Raw genomic sequence first — 13,584 nt, 5'->3', positions numbered from 1 at the left:
GCCCTCTGGGAGGCAGTATAGGTCCGTGAAAATCTGCACAACAAGACTATTGAACAATTTTTCCCAAAGCAACCCAGTCAAGCAATAAACAACAAAACCCACCTTAATATTTAACATCTTTGTGCGGTATATTTAATATGTATTAGTGTCTTAGTGTTTCTGTGAATGGGACTGTAAGTGAAAGCACCGATATGATGGTTATTTTGCAATTCCGTTGTATCGTCGACAACAGTTTTCTATTCCATTTCTATATGTGTCAGATTTTTTTGCTTAGTTTGTCGTAGCCTCAGAGTCTCAAGTTGCTATTTTTATGTTCCAAAGAACGAAAACTAACAGACGCAGAAAAATAGCTTGTTCAGTGGGGTCTTTGATAAATGTATCGAGCAACCCCACAGACTCGGTGTGACCAATCTATTCATCTTTATTTTTCCTTTCTGTCAAATTGAAGTCTAGTTGTACTTGGTCTCCATCCACCGCGGGGCTTCTGTGATTGTTAATAAACTTTTTTTCGATCGTCGCCATCGGTTGCGCTGACGCCTGGTAGCCTGCTGTGCTGTGGTCCCGTTCAACCCTCTCTGGTGTCTGATTAGAGCCCTGGACTCCTCACTATAATCACTTGAGTTATATAGCGAATGCTTTGCAGAAGAACAAAGCAGTTACAGTGAGTCATTACACGCGGGGACTATCCTGGTAACTTTGCATTTAAATCGAAGAAATCAAGACCATCCATTTTTTGGAAATGTGGGAAAACTAAAGACATAAACACTCTCAGGTGGCTACCATTTTTTTTTTTTTTTTTTTTTGCCAGAACACAATTAGGTTAATTCATTTCTTCTAATTGGTATTCAGAGGAATTGCAGCATCTTGGTGGAGATTACATTTGCGCTGCGAGTCACTAATGAATTGAAAAATTAGTACTGGCTTTACACGTAAAAGGCTTTTTGGAAACATATAAAAAGGGAATTGCTACTGCCATTTTATTACATGCCAAATTTTACTGGCAATTAAGCTCATTCAATTTACTTTAATTTCCATAAATGATGAACACTAAAACGGTACACTGATATATTGAAGCAAGTCAACCAATTTAGCTGCTCTGCAAGAAGCCATCAACATGCTAATATGCTTACATGCCAGTATTTAGCCATCATTAGAACAGTTCATGGTTATTTGAATGTCTGTAGTTTTACAAACACTTGATCACAAAGTATTGGAAAAACAAAGAAACTGAGTTGAATGTGTTGCTACATGAGTAATAACTGCATTGTAGCAACACTTTACAGAGACTGAAATATGTGTAGGTACACTGGTTTCTACCATAGACTTTAAACAGCTATGCTAACTACTCCCAAAAGCTGTTACTATTCTAAAATGGCCACAGTGCTAACAATGCTAGCATGCTAATATTTAGCTAGCATAACGATTGCCATCTCAGTTTAACGAGTTAGCATTGTTAGCTAATTGGAACGGTTAACGGTTTTAAGAATGTAGTTTCACAAGCATTTTGTCATAAATAAAATATTTGAATGTGGTGCCGTATAATTGTATAATCACCACATTGTTGGCTGCAGGTAGTGAAATATGTGTAGGTGAAAATGGTATACTGATTTCTACAGTCATGCTAGGTCCTCCCGAAAGCTGTTCACACTGCAAAACGCTCACGGTGCTACCAATGTTAGCATGCTAATATTTAGCTAGCATAAAGATTGCCATCTTAGTTTAACGACTTAGCATAGTTAGCTAATCGGAACAGTTAACGGTTTGGGAATGACTGTAGTTTTAGTAGCATTTTGTCATGAAGAAAAATAAAATATTTGTTGAATGTGGTGCTGTATAACTGTATAATCACCACATTGTTAGCTACAGGTACTGAAATGTGTGTAGCTTTTCACACTGTAAAACGCTCTCAGTGTAGTTTAACGTGTTAGCATCGTTAGCTAATCGGAAAACACAAATAACAGTTAAATGTAGCCGTTTACAAACGCTATTAGCATTCTAAAATGCGATAAATGACAATGCTAGCATGCTAGTATGTGGCAAGCATATGAGTCACTATGTCAGCAGTTTGGCAAGTATTTGGTTTTAAAATATTAGAATAAAATATTAATGTGTATTGCTGCTTAATTGTACATAAATACGGGTGTCTGTAGCCACACTCTGATCCATGAAGCTAATATGCTAATATTTAGTATCATTACCTAATTAGAAAACACTAAGAACTGTGGCTTATGGGCGAATTGTGGATATATTAAATATGGAAGTATTGGTCACAACAAACTAATATTTAAGCTATGGCGTGAGAAAATAAGTTAAAGGATAACTGTTAGATACGATACAGGTCTAAATGGAATATCTGTGCCAAATGTCAGAGCAATCCCTCCAAAATTGTTGAGAGATTTCATCCTCAACCACAAATGTCAAACCTGCTGGTGGGGTTGCAGAAAAAAAAAAAAAAGCAGTGGGATCAACAGTTATTAGAATTCATCTTCAGGGGAAAACGAATGTCTGAGCACTGTCTGGGGACAGTTGTGGAGTGTGGGCCAAAGTGCCTTTTTGTACACTCGAACACCATTTCAATTTTGACCCAGACACGCCGAGGGTGAATTCACTGATTAGAATGAAAACCTGTCGTCTCTCTCAGAGACCTCCGACCGGTGGAGCACTTTACCATCTCGTCACCTTCAAGAAAAAAAAACTTGAGCACAAAAGTCTTACAAAAAAAAAAAACTTACTCCAAAACGTGCTCTTTTTCTTCAGTCGACAGAGCTTTTAGTTCTTTTTATTTGACACAAGAACAGCAACACAGATGGTCTGTTTGTCATCCTTAACGGAGGGTTTGAGTTTCCGGCAGATGCTGTGGTTGTTAATTTCTTTACTTCCCTTTTTGAACATCAGAGATCCGCTTCAGTGGGCCACTCAAACACTTCCTTTGTGGCTGTTCATTATAGGACATTAGAAAACACCACTATGATGTCTTTACAAGGCTATTTGCGTGCCTATGCATTTCAGTTTCCTCAAATTATACTGCGAGTTCATCTAAAGATTTCAGTTAGTGGCATTCTTTTACGCCGTTATAAAAAAGAACACATAACTCTTTATGAGCCGTATCTCAGGTAAATATTTGCCAAATAGGATGTGTCACATCATCTGCTGTCCTATTTTAATCATTTATGAAGCACCAGTTGCAAATTTAAATTCTTCTTCTTCAGGAGAGGGCCACAAATTAATAGCCAATAAAATCTGACACCCCTTTACATCGTTTTCTTGGGGTTGCGTTTATGTACCACCACTAGATGTCAGAATTTACCCACTTATTGGATCAAATAGAGCTGAGCAATTTAAAATACTGACACTCTGCTGCAGCCTTCAATCAGAAGAGTTTCTCATTGCCATTAAAATGACTCGAGGTAATAGACAAATATCAAGAGATGACATATAATCTTATAGTCAGACCATGCTTTGAAAATACCTTTAGGATAAAGCAGTTAAATGGCCACATTTACCTGCACGTCACTGTCTGCAGCCTCTCCTACCCTGTAAATTGGTTGTCAGCCAGTGTGACCCAGGCTAATAGTGATTCATTATTTGCCCACACCCAGCCAGCGTTCGCAGGGCTTCATCTGGGCCGAGAGGGGAAGGGGAAGAGGAGAAGGGACGAGGGGGGGTGGCTGTGTCAATCTCCCTGTATCTAATGAGGACAGGCAGGCTAACAAACACGAGAGGCAGCCTGCCTCACCGTCAGACGCTCCGCAGAGCGCGCCGGGAGATGAGCTGCAAATCTGCGGCTGCGGCTCCTCGTGTGTCGAGTATTGACGAGTGCGGCTGAAGAGTTGCGTTAAAAACATTATCGGTGAAGCATAACAGTTTCGTATTTGTTTCGGCCTTTGTACAGGCCTATTTGCACACACGTGACAAAAAGTCAATAGTCTATTACTGTGCTGTGCTGCACAGTTAAGCTGGACAGTAAAAAGTGAACTAAAACCTGTGAGTTATGGCAGGGCCGTAACAGGAATGAAAGCTCAAATTGGCAATAACTTCAGTTTTTTTTTGATATTTTTTCAGACTCTTTGGGGCAATTGACAAACAGACACCGACATTATTACCTTTTAAATGACATGGCAAACTTTTGTAGCCTATGTGCACATATTTTAACTGTTTATTCACCCGGATATACCAACTGTATAGCTAGTTAGCAAACATAACCTCTGACTATTATCACTTCTTTCAGTTAAGGCCCTTTAGACCCAATTTGGACTCCGAGCCCTTCAAAAGGGGGCGCCAGAGTTCACAGGGAGGACGCCAGGCATTCTCTGTGAGACTGAAAATGGCTAAATTGTTGTTAAATAAAGTATGGCAATATCCCCAAGAGTTACCTCAATCTTGGTTTTATTATAGGGCAGGACCAGACCAGGCCAGAATGTGTTATTTGTGCAGAGAAGCTAACTAATGAGAGTTAGGGGGCCCAAAATGCTAAGTCAAACATCACACAAAATGCACCAGATGCACAAAGTATTGCACTTAAACACACCGCAAAGACTACAGCCAGTCTGGCACATATGTTCCGCACCTGTGTGAAAGGAGATAACTCTTCTGGGAAACCTGTTAATTGGCTGAAAAGCTGTCAACGGCGGCCCAGCTAGTGACTCGGCCGGTTTGTATTGTTTCCATACAACCTCCAAAATGGTCTGACAACACCTCAACACTTACATTATATGAAGTTATAGTTTTATAGTTGTAGTTTGCATTAAGTTGCATCATGTGTCCACTTTTGATCCATCCCAATTTATAACACAAGTGCCCAGCTCTGCGTTTTGACTACAACCGTGCTCGCCTTTAGCAATATTTGACAGTTAATAACGTCCCACCGAATATGGAAATTGGTGCAGTATGAAAGATTACAGTCAGCAGGCAGCAGCTGAGTCAGTGCACAGCGCAGAGACGACATTATGAGATTAATCTCTTAGTTTAGTCATAACTGTAATTGCGACCGGGGAGAGAACGAGAGCGGTGCAAGGACGCACGGAGCCGAGTTACACTTTCTGCCACGTCCGAATGCGATCTTTTCAGATTAAAAAACATGACGCAGTGACGAATCACTTTCACGCTCTTCACATCCTGACTCATGAGCTCAGTCGTCAGAGGCGAATATTGTCGCACGGCCATTTCATCAGAGGACGCTTTTATTTTGTCTCTTTTTTCCCCACACATGGATTGAGTGCTTCGCATAAAATTGGATTAAATGCACAATTTCACCAAAGCTTGCACAAGGCACTCTCAAAAACCAGGTACATTTTTTATTTTGGTCACATATTGATTTTTCCCCCTTGGTCATAGCTGGAAAAACTTTTGACAATCTCAAAGAGACACTGCAAGGCATGTGTGAGGTAGTATAAAAAAAAAAAAATATCTGAGTAACAGTTTTGGTCTTTCCCCTGTTGGCTATTTTCAGTGTGTGTTTGCAGGTGCGTGGGAGGGGTCGACTGAACGCTTGCTCGCACACCCACAAGTGAACGCGCACCACACACACACACACACACACACACACACAATCACGGCGACACTTTCAAGCGCAAATGTGTACTGAATTGAGGTAAATTCGATCTTATTGGAGGGGATGCTGGAAAGCCTCGGGCTCAGAAACCTCCTTGAGTCTCGGGAAGGTCGCCAGCCCCTCCAGATTCACAGGAAAACCTCATCTCTTCTTCCCCCCCACACACCTGCACACACACTGAAATTTAAAAGGAGTGACATCAATTCAATAAGCCCGGGCCTGACAGGGACGGAGCAATGCGCCACAACACAGCTGCTCTCTCTCCATTTCTTTTGCTAACCCATTTCCCCTCTCCCGGCTTCCTCCCTTCCCTTTAAACTCCAGCTCAGCAAAGCAGAATGATGACAATTTTGTTTTAGCCGGATGAATCTGCTCTGCTGCTGTGATGACCCAAATCTTTATTAGCCTTTTTTTCGCCCCTCTTTCGCTGCTATCAAAAATCTTGTACAGAAAGTCAGGAAATTGTATCCGTGTCAGGGAATTGCTCGCGATCATTTTCTATTGGAATTGAGTCATTTATAACTTTTTCCTTGTATCTCTTCAGCTTTATATACGTCATCCAGAATACCTCTGGTGAATCTCAATTGGATAAAATTGTAGGCTTGTAAATTGAGTCTTTTCAGTGTCTCCATGACACCACGAGGGCCGCGCAGTAGGCATCTATGTGGGTCATTTGGCTCGGCCCGGGCCCGGGCCGTCTGTCACCATCGATGTGTCAAATCAGCTGTGGCGTGGCATGCTCGACCATCGGGAGGCCGAAGCCGGGGATCTCGGTGGTTAAAAAGCCAGAGCGACACGGCTGAGTCTACAGACTGCTAAAATGTGATCATTAGGCGCATCATGGCCGACTTTATCCGCCGTCTGGAAATCCAGTCCCCCCCCCCCCCCCGAACGTGGGAATAAGCACGAACGCGCCTTTTGTTCTCCGGGAACAAATTGGCCCCGGGCCTCCCTTCATTTCATCGACTTGAAGGCAGACCTGGGGTCTCCTTAGGGCTCAGATGGATGTGCTTGCTCTTCCTCTATGACGCCCAAAGGCCCCCCTGTCACGTGATAGCGCACATTATGAGCTGACCTGGGAGATGGATACCCCGCCCCTCGATGGCTCTATATCGGGGCAAATGTAAGATATGGATTGCTGCAGGGAGGCTGCACAATCCCCAGTTGACCCGTATGAGTCCTGTGTGTGTGTGTGTGTGTGTGCATTGTCAATACTGGGAGTGATAAAAGAGAAGGTGTGTGATTTTGCTTGATAAATGAGCTGATAGTCGTGACCTGGACAAAGTAGTGGCAGAACAAAGAATCCTCTTTAAAGATATGACACAAACTCATTGGGCGATCAGGTCTATGCAAGTTTTGAAGAGTTGTGCATGAATGCCATATGACTTGGCGCATTTTCAAGTCGCACTGTAAAACTACGGTTGTGTAAAGATAAGGGTTAAGGCTCATTTAAAGTACTGTACGCTAGTCGGCGCTGTGTCTTTTTTGCCAGTCGGGTTAATTTTTGTTTCTACTTCCTGCTTCACTTTCAACAATGGCGACTGAGACTTTTGCTGAAATTTCGGCGAAGACAAGTCGTACAAATGTTCGTATCTCTGAACCTCCTCAGTTAAGCTTTCCTGGATGTGGTCCATCTTTATTGATCGAGAACAATCACTTCAAAAATAGTGGAGCTGGAGAAGCAACCGGAAATACTGAAGCAGTAACACGCTACTACCAAGTGGACCAATCACAGCTCTTGCGGTCTGTAGGGTCTGCATAGGTTCTGGACTGAGGCCGTAGCTACGCCCTCAAATTGAGCAAATAACAAACCAAAAACACAAAATGATAGTACCCAGCATTCCTTGGTGTAACATGACACCATGGTGGCCTGGGTAGATTAATCTAAAAACACTATTCAGATTCAAATATATGCTTTGCATTTTCAGATCATGCTTTTCAAGACCTCAGCCTTAATTAACATTCCTGGGGCTACGCACACGAGGATAGCTTCAGCCAGCGACAATTCTGCAAGATTAAATTATATTTTTTTTATCTTAGCCACGGGGAGGATTTGAATGATATAAATCCCCATTGCGGGAAAAAGGATTGGAGCTTTCGCCTGACTTAAAGGTGTCAAACAGTCAGCGACGGCAGTAATCCTCTAATCTGGGCAGTCAGCAGCACCGCAAAGACCCCTCGCCACGGTATGTACGACACGGGCTCGCGGAGGCTGATGCCGAAACACTGCCCTGTCATTAAGGCCGCAGCTGCCGCGAGCAAGCTCTGGCAATACCGCCACCCACATCTCGTCTGTCGTCAGAAGCCACCTACTTCACCCCAGCAACCCTTTGTCCTCAGGCAAAATTCTTGTGTTGCTGTGAGGGCTCAGAAGGAAAACGGTGCATTTCTATGCAGTACTTTTAGTTGTACTCCAATATTTGTGTGTCCATTTTAGATTTAGGTACCATGCTCATGTGCAAAAATAAATGGATACACCTGGATTTAACTAAGCAAATAGGTACGAGCCTCCTATTGGATAATTACTGCATGGGCGATTATCTTTCAGCTGGCAACAAGTTATTTGACCCCAACTGATGCAATGAGTAGCTTCTCATTTTTTAAACAACCATGTTGAAGGACACATCCCGCGGTTGTGGAAAAGATGTTTGTTTGAGAAGGGTCCAATCATTGGCATGCATCAAGCAGAGAAAACATCCAAGGAGAAACTACTGAAATTGGATCAACTGTCCAATGCATTATTAAAAACTGGAAGGATAGTGGGGAACCATCGCATCAGGGTAAGAAGAGAAGAAGCCTAGTGCCTACTGTACAAGCCTGTGGGGGCAGTGCTATGATCTGGGGTTGCTGCAGTTGCTCAGGTCAAAGTTTAGCAACATTGTGTGTCCAAAGAATGAGGTCAGCTGACTACCTGAATATTCTTCTCTGATGGCACGGGCATATTCCAAGATGACAATGCCAGGATTCATGGGGCTCAAATTGGGAAATAATGGTTCAGGGAGCATGAGACATCATTTTCACACATGGATTGGCCACCACAGAGTCCAGACCTTAACCCCATTGAGAATCTTTGGGATGCAACACTGGATGGAAATAAATCTTGTGACATTGCAGAAGCTTAAATGAAACAATGCCACAGTGAATGCGCGCCATAACCAAAGCTAAAAGCGGTCCAACAAAATATTAGAGTGTGTGACCTTTTTCTTGGTGGCGACTTTTTTTTGACCAGGCAGTGTATACATCTCTAGATAGATGGACCCGCAGCAGGAGCCAAGCATGGGATGATTTCCAATTGCTGCTGGATAATAATGGTAAGTACGAGTGTTATTTTTATTTCACCTGTATTTACACTGGAAAACTCCTGAAGGGCAAGCCCTCATGTGCAGTGATGTGGCTATAGAAATCAGTTACAATTGCTGTCAATGCTCTATTTCAACTGAATGGACATTTAAATATAAATGCATGCAAATTATGATTGACTTTGCTAACTGATTGTTTCACAGGTCCAGTGCGTGCTGTGTGATGCGAGGCTGTCATACAGCAACAACACCTTGTCTATGTTGAGGCATTTAAGGGCTAAGCATGGACAAGAGATGGATCCGGTGCTGGAGAACATCCACCTATTACCACCCAGGTAGGGTTAATGGCAATAGCAAAGGCTTACTTATACCTGTAAGTTCATTTTATATTGGCGTGTTACTTACACTTAGTATTTTTGTGTAACCCAATGCATTGTATTATATACACATTCTTTTTCAGGCAATAGAAAGCGACACGTTAATGATGCTTTGGTAAACTTCATCATTAAGGATTCTCAGCCGTTCTCTGTTGTGGAGGATGTTGGATTTAAAGAGCTTGTGGCAAAACTGGACCCCACATTCACTTTACCAACCAGGAAGATTTTAAAGAACATGGTGGTGGCCAGATATGAAGAGGAGAGGGAAAAGGCCAAAGCCGAAAACCAGGGTATTGAGACCGTGAGCCTCATCTCGGATATGTGGACCTCCATAAACATGGACGCGTATCTGGTTGTCACCTGCCACTTTATGAATGGGAATGACCAGCTGTCCACTCTTCTTCTGGGAATCAAGGATGTTCCTAGAACCCACATTGCAGCTGAAATCACATCACTGATGGATGAATGAGGCTTAGAAAACAGTTCGGTGCATTGTGACTGATTCAGCCAGTAATATGAACGCTACAGCAAGCATATTGAACATGAGGCAATGTAAATGTATTGCACACTGCCTTAATCTTGTTGTAAAGAACTCAATTGGAGCCACTCCTGGCCTTGAGGAAATTCAAGCCACAAGCACAACTGCCAAAGAGAGGCTCAGCCAAATGTAGCAACAACTGGACTGCAATGTGAAAACACTCAAATTTGAGATGGACAAGCGGTGGAACAGCACTCTGGATATGTTTCAGCACCTCTGTGAGGAAAGAGAGGCAGTGGCAGCAGCTCTCAAAACAGACCTCACTCCTCTGAGAATGCATCGAGGTATGTAACAGAAAACCAAAGAAGAGAATGATTGCATAGTTGTTGCTGAAGGGTTTACTCATTTGGAGCATTCAGACAATGTGTTTTCCTGTCCTTTCAGCTGCTGGTCGCATTCCACGTGGCGACTGTGGAGAAGAGAGTATCAGCCTCAAAGGTCATTGCCCTCCATCGTGTGTTGCGGCATTCAACTGAACTACTTAATCCGCAACTCACCACCCCCATGGCAAAACACCTCTCACACAACTTGATCCGATGAAAAGAGTTTGCTGGCAGTCGCAACGCTATTGGATCCATGTTTCAAAACGTTTGGTTTTACAAGTCAGAGTGTTAGTCGTTGTGAAAGAGCGGCTCATAGGTGAATGTATTACAGTCATCACAAGACACACCTCAGCCTCGTCCTTCAGCACCAGGTCCATAAAATAAGTTTTTTTTTCTTATTTGATTTTGAAAAAATAAATGACTAAAGACATTTCTGGTGACGATGATCTTCAATATGTTTCAGGAGTTGTGGAGACTTCTGGACCAAGATGCCAACAAAGCCAGACAAATGCAAAGTGCCACAGCAAATGCATCTGTTGAAGTAACAGATGTTTGGCTGATCCTCTCCTGGAGAGACCAGAGCCCCCCCCTCTCATACTGGGGTGCCCACAAGACAATTTATCCAAACCTATGGAAAGCAGCAAAGCATTTCCTATGTACCCCAGCCTCATCTGTGTGGTGTGAATGAGTTTTTTCTAAGGCTAGGGAAATACTATGCAAAAGAAGAAACCGCCAGAGTCCGAAAGCTGAGAATAAACTTTTATTTCTTGATTTAAAAACTCAAACAGTAACACAAGCATCCCCTCTATCTTGTTCTTCAAGCACACTCTCTTTATCCACATATCCCTGAACCTCTGTCAGTGAACCCTGAAACATACTTTGGCAAAATCCATAATATAATCTGTACTTGCACCTGTCCCGTGTTTTATGACGTATGAACCAGTTTATGTATCAACCCTGTCACTGGTTTGGTTGTCTCGGCTCTTCGTGAGAGCTGAGATGAGTCGTCGAAGCAAATAATGACCGAGTCGAGAAAGATTTAGTTTGACAGTGTTGCATTCAGTACAAACATTCTATAACACTACTAAACCACGATACCAAGAGCAAATAAAAATAGCTGATGTAAACACTGCAACATAAACATTGGTGTAAATTAGCGAAGGTTCATAGAGTGTAGTATTGACGTTAATCAAAACGGTCCAACGACAGCAGAGCTGAACGTAGCTTGGAGCTTGTGGTACATTGAAAAAACAGTCTTGCATTAATGAAGCAAGGGTTTGATTCCCATTGATTTTTCTTATTTTATATTTTGTTATATGTACATTAGTTATAATCAGCTTTAAACCACATAGTCATGAAGTGTAGTCGAACAGGAACGTGCATGGCAAATCAAGTCCCATACAAGCATGAACAAATAAAAGACACGTCTCGATTGTACTACATTTTATTGTCCACTAGATGTCCTAATAGAGCACTGCGTCATTGAAGCTTTGAGTAATGAACCTTTTTTTTTTAATCACGTGTTGAGGCTTCCACAAAGCCTCGATTGGCCATCACCAAGTAGGGAACCAAAATGACTTTTACGAAAGTTCAAACGAAAACAAAAACAGGCAAAGACCAAGACGATAAACACAAGAAAAGGGACAGCATAAGAAACAGGAGTAACACAGCAGACGACTTGAGAAGAAATGGAAAGGCAGGGTTATATATGCACACATGGACAGAGTGGCTAACGAGACACATGTGGAACTAATGAGGGTGGACCACACAGGGAGAAACCAATCCAATAATAGAGGGGGGGGGGGGGGACCAAAGGAAGGAAGAAACTAACAAAATAAAAACAGGAAAACACAAGGAAAACCAAACAAGGTCACAGGAAATACTGAAAATTCAAAACCATGACACTTCCACATGTGCACCACGAGTACTCAAGTTTTATTTAGAAAGGACAAAAAGTTGAGAGCGACCAAACCAAGGATTCTTCTCCACACCATCTTGGCAAAGCAAAACTATTATTATTTATTTTTTTTTTGATAATTTATCTTTTTATTGCTGCTTTTTTCCTTTTATTTGATAGATAGTGGTAGTGAAGAGTGACCAGAGGCAATGGGCAAGAGAGATGCAGGAGAGAGAGTGCAGGCTGGAATCGAATTTGCCCCACTGCATTGAGGCCTGTAGGGCATCCCAGGCTAACCAACTTTCAAACTTGTAAAGATGACAACTGAGGAAGTTGCATTTGTTGTTACGCACATATTTTTCCCAAAGTACCACTTTATTGTCGCAGATGGAAGCCATTTGGGGGATCACTGGGTCAAATTACCCGCTAGCATCAGCTGCTAGCGTTAGCTCAGTAGATTAGCTGGTCAAATGTTTTCATTTTACATTCTACTTGATAAGATAAGATAAAATAATTCACGCACACACTATGCAAGTAAGTTCAGAGTTCAGAAAAGAGAATTTGGGCTAAGTTTTGTTGCCTTGTAGCTAATGACCCAAGAACGAGAACGAGAGGTACAGCCGCACATGGTCTCTTAAAAGTATAAGTTTGTTAAATGTCAAAGCCTTTTTAACATCAACATCTTGTTTACTGGGCAGAGCTGAACATCCCTCCCAGTAACCAGCCCGCCACCACCTCCTCCTCCTCCTGCTCCCTTATGCACGTGTTAGCGGAAAAACATTCGGAGGCTTGGGAAGGGACGAGGACACGTTGCTGGGATACGGAGGCTTGAATGCATTGATTGCATCCCATGCTTAAAGATGTACACTGAATCGGATTACCAGGGCTGTTTGTACCTTATTAGTCTGACATTTCTACAAAAGGAGGACGGTGTCCCCAGATGACTCGGAGAATTGGCTGCATTTAAATGTCAGACTACAAGGGCTAATGATTTTTATGTCTTGACATGTTCTGATGTGCTTATGAAAGTGGGGATGATAAAAAAAAAAAAAAAAAAAAAGCCGCCGGTCTAGAAAACTGCGTATTGTGGGACGAGCTGAGGAACTGATAAGAGACCTTTTTATCATTCTTCCTTTCAAGAAGAGGAGGAGACACAACAAACTCTTCAAGTGAAGCCCTGACTGAGTGCATTTGATGATAGCAATTGCATAATGAGGCTGTCCAGAAGCTTGGCTGAGTTCTCGATTTGAAAATAAATTAATAAATAAGAGAATCACAGGTTTACCGGGGGCGAGACAGAACAATGCCACGTTTGAAGTCTTTGTTGTGGTCCGTCTGTTATTTTTTTTTTCTCTCTTTTCAAATATTAATAACTTTGTGATGGCCCAAATGGAATGAAAGTCACATCTAGTTGAAAGTAGCTCCTCTGTTCTCAGTTACGCTGGAAAAAAACATGACTTTCTCTACAACATTCGCGTTTAATAGGCTCATGTGAAGAAGAGACAACAACTCAAACTTCAAGCCTCCATTGCATAAATGCGATAGCTATTATGTGACCACTTACGGTGGCAACCATCTGTATTGACTCACGCTACTTGG

The sequence above is a fragment of the Chelon labrosus genome, assembly GCF_963514085.1.
Source record: "Chelon labrosus genome assembly, chromosome: 23".
NCBI classification, from domain to species: Eukaryota; Metazoa; Chordata; class Actinopteri; order Mugiliformes; family Mugilidae; genus Chelon; species Chelon labrosus.
Note: the sequence above shows the minus strand (reverse complement) of the source record.